Genomic DNA, 9,508 nt, shown 5'->3' with positions numbered 1-9,508 from the left:
AAAACGAGCATTGTAGCATCCGTTAAGCCGAAAAAGATTTATAAAACACTTATATAACATGTTCTAAGCAATCCGTGAAAATATTTTGGAATTTTACAACGAGTCAATATGTTTTTCATATTTTACAAAACTAGGCTGAAAAACACTCGTTTTCGCGCTGGTTTTCGCACTCGAACTAGTTTTCTTGCGAAAAACCGAACCCGAACTAAATTTTGGACCGACTTTTACGCGTGGAATGAAAACCGAGGCACCATTGGGCCAAAAAGAGGCCCAATGGGCCCTTATATCCTTGTGGCCGCAAAAGGGGAAAGCCCACCCCTTTCTAGTATCTTTTATATATAAAAATATTAAGAAGATATTTTTAAAGAAAAATTTCCAGAAATCAGCAGACCTATTCTTCTTCATCAAGTTTCATCAAAAACCTAAGGTAATTTGTGAGTTTTCCATGATTTTTAACCATGATTAACATAGTTTAACCATGAAAAATTAATCCTTGATTAGTTTTAAACATGTTTAACCATCCAAAAACCCTAAAAATCAATTAAAACCATGTTTTGATGTTAAAAATGTTTACAAACCAGGAACGTATGTTTTTTTGGTCAAAAACGCGGATTAGAACATGAATACAACGTTTTTACGGTTTGAAAGTTCGGTTTGAACCCAAAACCGAAACCCTAATTATCAAGGCCGTCACATGGATGATTTATGTTTGGTTTGATGTTATATGATATGTAGATACACTGAGTTTTCAACCCGAGACCCGGAGAGTCGTTTAAGCTAGCAAAACCCATCGAAAACCGACAAGGTAAACCCGTAACACTCGTTTAAGGGCTGTTTAGTATTAGGTTGTGACGTGCTTGTTGTTAGCATGTGAAGATTTTCTGGGACAATAGGGATCATATAAATGAGTCCCTGTTCAAATTTGGTAATTTTTCGATAAACGGATAATATTTGGTGAATTTATTTCCGTTTATGAGCGTTTATTTGGGAAAAATAGCTAAACATATTGAAAAATTATGAAACTTGGTTTTGGAGTTTAATATGTGATTTTAAGATCACTGGTAAAGTTTGGGGATCATTGGAAATGCCTAAGTATGGTTTGCGCAATTATGGTTTAACCGAATTTTAACAGCCGAAAAACACACAAAAAGGCATTTTGTCAAAAGAGTTAGGTTTTGGAGATTTTTCAAGGGCTATGTAATAACATTGAGGCCATTTTTTAAAATTATTGGATTTTTCGGAGGTCGTTTGATATAAACAGGCCATTTATTACACGATTATAACCTATTAAATGAATTTTTATAAGTAAATAATTAATCATAAAATTTCTGAAAATATTTTTATTAAATTCTCCTGTCTTAATTTATTTTTATAAAAATTTACATAATTTATATATAAGTACATATTTAGTTATGATTAACCAAAGATTTAAATTATAATTGTTTTAACGAAACTGGCAGTTTTGTGTTTAACGGACTGACTGGTATGTCAAAATGTCAAAAGTGGTCAAATATCATATTTTTGATTAATATTGATAAAAAAAACTTTTTACGAGAATTCCGGACAATTCTGGTGGATTGTACGTGTTTTGTATAATCAAACCCGTGTGAAAACGGAAACAAACCCTGCGATCAAACCAGATACCGAAACCTTAAATTTTTTTAATAAATCAAATAATTTTATCAATTAATATATTTACTTAAGTTTATGTGATCTTACCTAATCCCGAAACGCATAAACGATCAACTTGGCTAGGCTCGGGAAACGGTGAAACTGAGCCAAATCCAGTTTTAATATTTTCATAGTATACAACGTCACAATCTAAGACTATGGTCATGTTCTGGGCTTAACAGCTATACCCAGATTATCTATACAGCTCGACTTAGATTGAACACTGTACTAGTATTAACGATACGATACCGTTTATAGGAATCAGGCTATAAGCGAAGCACCTGACTTATTGATACATAATTTCTGTGCGAACTACGATAAGGTGAGTTTCACGACCCCCACTTTCTAAACTGTTTTACGAACTTTTGGGGTGAAAAGCATGTTTACATATACTTATATACTTGAAAACGTCTGATGATGTGGATTATCTAAGTACTAACACTTGACAAGTCCCCACAAACACAAGTGATTAACTTCGTGCCGGTGACGTGTGGATAGTACTATCGGTTTGACAAACCCAACTGACAGAGCCGGTGGGGTATGCCGGAACATGTTAACCCAGTTGCACATTGTCATTTAAACTTATTACATACTGCTATGTGGTGTTAGACATAGTACATACTTGGGGCAAAGTGGCTGTTAAATGCCAACGGGAGTGCATGGGCAGGGGTGGCCATGTGTTTTAGCTCGTTTCGGTTTCATTTGTGGCTTAGTATAATACATCATACACATACATGTATACATACACACTATAAACTTTACGAACTCGTATACTGATTTCGTTGATACTCGTGAAACTTGAAACTCACCAACTAGACGTAGTTGACCCGTTTTAACATGCTTTTCAGGTAAAGCGAAAGTCGAATGAATTGCTTACATGCTTGGTGTTAGAAGGAGAGTTGAATAGCTGTGAATAGACGCAGTCATATAATATTAAATAAAAAGCTCGTAAACCGGTTATGTGATTCTCATCTAGTTTGTAAACATATTACCAACCCATATAATATGATGTAAATTAGTTGTTGAATTTCTTTATAAACAATGTTGTTGATACCAGTGTTATCTGTTACATTCCCGTATTACGCTTCCGCTACTACCTAGTCCGGGTGTGATAGAAGTTGGTATCAGAGCTATTAGTTATAAAGAATTAGGATGTCCCTTAGGATACCCTAAGATAACCGTAGGCTCTATTAACTCTGGGAATAAAATAATATTAAATAATATACACTGATGATTCTCGTGATGAACGCGAATGGACAAGTGGGTTATTATGGTCCGGAACGTAATAACGGACTTGTTTATACGAGGAAATTCGAGAAGAAGTCGATAAACAATCGAATAGGTAAAAAAACAGCAACATATGTGTATAAAATATAATAATAAATAAATATCTGTGTATATAAACGATTATTTGTGCTTATGTGTATAAATACCTGCATGTATTTTACTATGATTAATATAGAAGGATATTATTCTTATTACTAACCATTGTGCAGGAAAATTTCAAGATCTACTGATCGTTTATCTAATACCCTACCAACATGGTCTGAGGAGGAGGAGGAGGATCCAGAAGAGGAAACTGGGGAGGAATAAGAGGAAATGGAAGAAGGTTCATATGCGGTAATTCCTCACGAGGTACCCTCAGGTCAACCCGACTTATCGGGTTACCGTTGTGATACCTATCCCCCTAGGGAATCCCCTAGGAATGTTGTAGGACAGGGATCTACTAGTGCTTATCATTCACCGATTAGAGCACCCAGATCCCCTACTCCACCCGTACAACATACACCAGTACCCCCACCCACTATTAGAAACCGTCAGACCGCTCGTATTTCAGTGCGCCCACCTGAGCACACCTCTCCCCCACCTCGATCTACGTATCATAGGGGAGAAACATCACGTGTCCAGGTCACTGAGATACCTATTCCTACTTGGGGTTTACCCGCCCCGGTACCCGAGCCACCTCGTCATTCTGATTCAGCATGGTTGGGTTTAGCGACTGATCAGCTTTTAGAACAATCACATTCGATAAATAACCTAAACCAGCATAGACATGATATGCAAGATCACATGTGGTACATGCAACAAGAAATCAGAATTGTGCAAAGATCCAGTGCTCACAGCCACGGGCGTCAGGATAGGGCAATGATACTACTAGGAGTATGTTTAGCGGTTAATGCAGCCCTAGTGGCTGCTATTGTTTGGTTGTGGCTTCATGTTACAAAGAATGGATAGGACATAGTAGTCTAGCCTTATGTATATAGTGTTTTGATATCCCAAGCAGCATTTTGTTACAGCGTGTTGGGCTGACTTGGGAGTTGTTTGTAGTTTAGTACTATTTCAAGCACTGGCCCTTATCGGGTTAAGTCTACATGTCACTTAGTGACAAATTTTGATACGCATATACAAGCGCTGGCCTATACCAGGTTAAGCCTATGCGCTAATTTTGGATGCATATGTACATTAATGATTATAATTAATACAAATGTGTTTTCTTTGGCATAGTTGTGTGTTGTGAAATTGTAATATCGTAAAGTTGTGCTGGTCATAGTGAAACGATATTGATTATTATATAATTGATTATTTTATAGAATGGCCCCGAAGAAAGCAAACCCTTTGTCTGAGACGGAAGTGGCCGCAATGATTGCTCGTCAACTACAAGCAGTGATACCAACAATTGTAGCACAAGTCACTGCAGGCATACGTGCTAACAATACTGTTAATCAACCTACGAGCACCACCACGGCCGCTGTTAATACACCTCCGCCGGACACTAATGTAGCCCCGGGTGTTACTACCCCGGTGAATACTGATAATGTCATAAATAATAATAACACTCACCCAACTATGAATGTCACTGGGAACCCAGAACCTGTTGTGTACCCTGATAATATCCCGAACCCAAACCCTGTACTGGTTGTTAACACAACTAATAATGATAATACTCGGACCAATACCGATAATAACAATAATAATAACCGAGAAGCCCCACGTCAGGAGTACTCATACAAACAATTTACATCATGTAAACCGATTGAGTTTAAGGGTATTGAAGGACCTAGCGGGCTGGTCAAATGGATAGAAAAGACCGAATCAGTAATTAATATCAGTGAGTGTCCACCGAACCGCGTGGTCAAATTTGCTACCAGTATGTTTCTAGACCAAGCGCTGATGTGGTGGAATACGGTAGTCCAAATAAGGGGAAAAGATGCTAGTAATCGTATGTCATGGACTGAATTAAAAACCCTCATGCTAGAGCATTTTTGTCCTAAAAGTGAGATTTAGAGGTTGGAACACGAGTTATGGAATCTGGAAATGAAAGGAGCGGACCATGTGGGATACACGAATCATTTTAACGAACTGTCCCGCTTAGTTCCGTGGTTAGTTATACCGGAAGCGAAGCAAATTGAACGTTATATCTGGGGACTGAACCCTGCTGTGAGAAGTATAGTGAATTCAGTAGCCCACCCAACATTAGAAAGTGTTGTATCTCAAACGGGTGTCGTTTCTTTTGATCTGATGAGAAGTGGAGTGATAAGGATGCCAGGTGAAACAACAAGTTTAAAACGAACTGATTATGGGACAAGAATGCAAGGAAACCCTCAAAACAAACGGGCCCGTCCGAATACCCGAAGTTATGCCATGACCAGTTCTAATGTAAAACAAGAGACCTATAAAGGGACGTTACCGAAGTGCAGAAGATGTAACTTTCATCATGTGGGTGATTGCAAACCGATCATTTGTCAAAAGTGTGGAACGGGACACTATGCCCCCAACTGTAGAACCCTCACCAATACTGTTAACCGTTCACCGCAATCAACTCAACTATCTAGACCTCAACCAACCCGCCCACAACTCAACCAACAAACCCCACCTACCACGAACCTCCGTGCCTGCTATGAATGTGGCAGTACGGAACACTTTCGGAGATACTGCCCCAATCTGAACCAGGGTGTAGCGAGAAGGCAAAACCAAGCACAAGCATCAACCTCCAACGCAGCTAGGGGACGCGCGTTTGTACTATGACCGGTTGAAGCGCGTCATGATCCGAATGTGGTGACAGGTACATTCTTAGTTTCGGGTCAGTATACTTCAGTTTTGTTTGATACGGGCGCCGATAGAAGTTTCGTATCTGTTAACTTCTTACCTTTAGAAAATATGCCGGTTAGTGAACTAACAAAACCATATACTATGGAACTCGCTAACGGTAAGTCTATACTCGTTAACCGAATAGTCCGAAACTGTTCCCTTATCCTAAACGACCACCCATTCCTTATTGATTTACTTCCAATGTTATCTGTTACATTCCCGTATTACGCTTCCGCAACTACCTAGTCGGGGTGTGATAATAAATCACTAATTAACTTCTCAGATTTCCTACTACAGGAAAATTGACTGTTGAACAAGTTAACTAAATGTGAGAAGGAAGTAACTGAAAAGGGAGGAAGACTTATCAGCCATTTTCGCGCGGATCCTGCAAGTGTGGATCAGAAACCTTTGCATAAACAAGCTTCTTTAAGTCTCTCAGGAATAGGATTTATCTCCATCCTTTCTCTGTACTAAGCTACATGCTCCTTAGGATCAGTAGTCCCATCATAAGTCTTCATGTTGTGCCTTTGGAATCACTTTGGGATTTCAACATCACAGATAGGTGAAGCAAATCTGGATAACTTGTGGCTCCCTTCTAGTATCTCGGGAATCGGACGAACCACCTCTGGTACCCTGGATATCATATCCTTTATATTTTGTAGTTCCTTAGCCATAGCTTGGTTGATACCTGCATCCTGCATGGAATCACAGTTAGCATCTAAGGATATAGGATCATAAAAGTTACCACTTTGCTGGTTGGAGGTTGGCATCCCGGATGAGTATCAGAGATACAAAGCGTCTGCTACAGGAGTTGGTCCACCGGAAGCGATGGTCTACATGGGGATTATATCTCCTTCATGGACCTCGTATGACCTTTGATGATGAACCCCTGAGGATCCTTGATTCTGGAAGAAGGATCCTTGATTGGGGTTGAAGGATCCTAATGGTTGAGAGTTGAAGGCTCCTGGTTGAAGATACAGTCCTGAGGATCCTGGTTGAAGGATGGATGATCCTTGCGGGAAAGTTGAGGATCCTTGAGCTAGTTGACCCATGGATCCTGGTTGAAGGATAGATGATCCTTGCCAGAAGTATGAGGATCCTTGAGTTTGCTGACCCATGGACCTTTGTTGAAGGATAGATGATCCTGGATGAAACACTAAGGATCCTTTGTCTGTTGACCCATGGAACCCTGTTGAAGGATAGATGATCCTTGAGTAAATTGATCCAAGGATCCCGTAGTGGTGAAATCCAGCCTCCTGGGTATCAAAGGAGTGTGATCCTCCGCTGGCCTTTAGTCTTCTTGAGATCTTCTATCTCACGAAGGATCCTCTGGTTGGTCCTGGTATGTTGCTCCATATATGCTTTTACCTGCGAAAACATATTAGAAACATCATTGTTAGTACTAACCACCGGGGTGGCAGCAGTGGTTTTTGAGCTCTGGAAGACAGGCAGCTGTGTTTTGCTTCCAGCAGCGGCAAGCCGTGGTGCTCCCGTGATTAGCGGAGGCATCGGCGGCAAAGTCCTTGATCAGAGAGGAACCGTAGACGGCATGGTTGATGAAGCAGAGCTTGATTGAGAGGCCATTGATAGTGATATGGGTATGAAAAGGTTGAAAATGATAGGAATAATATGGATTAAAGTACCAATGGCCCCAAGGTGGGCGCCAAATTGTTTTGGATAAAAATCTGCTAAGGATAATGTATCCAAATCTGTTATGTGAGGTTTAGTGCTAAATTGATAAGAATGAATATAAGAACGAAATTGAGATGAACACAGCTATTTGTTGCGGGGAAAAACCATTTGACCTTGTTCAGATCAAAAGAAAAAAACCTCGGGTGATGACAACTCGTCGATCACCACTTTATTAATATTGAAAAAGGTTACAATGGTTTAGAGATTTTGTGATTGATGTTACAAAGTAAGCTAGTGTGTAGAGAGAATTATTGAATCTTCTCTAGTGCGTGTGAGAGTACAAGTGTTTTTTAACCGATCATATCTCGATGTTTATATAAAAATACATTCAACAAAAAGTCCTAACTATCCGCCACTATTCCATTATTCCTCCAAAATTCATTGACCACGTTCAGGTAGCTTCCAGTAGCGAAATTTAAGGTAGACCAAGTCACAAAGCCGTTACTTCTATTGAAAAATAACCTGCACACGTGAAACAATTGTTAACGATACCAACCTGTGAGGATCCTTAATCCTTGACACGACTCTGTAATTCTTCGGGAGGATAACTGATCCAGACACATCTTCAAGGATAGTATATCCTCAGTAGAGAAAATATCAGTCCTAACATCCCCCAATGTTTTCTTGGTTTCTCCACTGAAACCAACTAGCACTAATGTCCTTGGGATGATCTCCGAGTCTGGGATATTCATTTTCTAGAGGAAATCGTCTTGGATGATGTTGACCGAGCTTCCACCATCGACTAGGATCCTGCGCACATAATGGTTACGAATAAACAAGGTTACAATCAAACCGTCGTGGTGAGGATCCTGGATACTTGATTTATCTTCTTCATCAAAGAAGATCCTTTTGTCAATCGTTAAAGTGGTGGATATGACCGGTCGTTCTCCATTCTCCAGCTTGGTTTCTTTGGTGTGCCTTTTAGCAGAAGAGAAAGAAGTGCCGCATATATCTGAGCCTCTAGAGATGAAGTTGATCACTTGTGCATCTGGTGGGGGCGAAGTTTCTTTTTGAGGGACCTCTTCTGGATCTTTTATCCTTGACTTTTTTCTCCCCAAGAGTTACTTAAATTGGCCCTTGCTTAGGAGGTATCCAATTTCCCTCCTTAAACCAATGCAGTCATCTGTCGTATGGCCAAAATCCTCATGGAATGCACACCATTTAGATTTGTCTCTGAAGGTCGTTGATTTCTCGTTCTTCCGAGGCCACCTTGCTTTCTCTCCTAGGTCCTTCATGGCACAAATCAAGCCATGAGCATCCACAGAGAAGCAATACTCTGAGATGCTTGGGTAATCTTCATCATCATCTCCTTCTTCACCTGCTCGGACGTTTTGATTGTTGAATTTGGAGTAGGGCTTCGAATTGTAATTCTGAACGAGGGGATTCTTGCTTCGTTTGAGCCCCTAATTGTTCTTAGATTCTTTTGTCATCCTCGAGCCGTATGAACCTAAGTGCTCTGTTTCTTACTTCATCTAAAGTCCTGCAAGGAGTCATTAGAAGATCATCATAAAAGGGGGAGCCCCTATTTAGTCCCATCTTGAAGGATTCCACAGCCGTGGCCATGTCAATATTAGGGATTTCAAGGGCCTCCCTGCCAAACCACGTGACAAAATCCCTAAGGGATTCATTATTGTGTTGGACAACTCTTTATAAGTCACTAGTTAACTTTCAAAAATTCTACTACAAGAAAATTGGTTGTTGAATAAGTTAACTAAATGTGAAAAAGAAGTAACAAAAAGGGAGGAAGACTTGGCAGCCATTTAAATGCATATCTTGTTAGTGTGGATCCGAAACCTTTGCATATACAAGCCTTCTTGAGCCTTTCAAGAATTGGATTAATCTATATCCTTTCCCTGTATTGAGCTACATGCTCTTTGGGTTCAGTCGTTCCATCATACACCTTCATGTTAGGAGTCTAAAATCATTTTGGGATATCCGCGTCACAGATTGGTGGAGCAAATCTGGGCAATTTGTGGCTTCCTTCTGGTATTTCAGGGATTAGATGGATTACCCCTGGTACGCTGGATATCATATACTTGGATTTTCTGCGGTTCCT

This window comes from Bidens hawaiensis, unplaced genomic scaffold (genome assembly GCF_021521415.1).
Source record: "Bidens hawaiensis isolate Kalapana, Puna unplaced genomic scaffold, B.hawaiensis_p1.1 tig00022332_1, whole genome shotgun sequence".
NCBI lineage: Eukaryota > Viridiplantae > Streptophyta > Magnoliopsida > Asterales > Asteraceae > Bidens > Bidens hawaiensis.
This window is presented reverse-complemented; position numbering follows the sequence as displayed.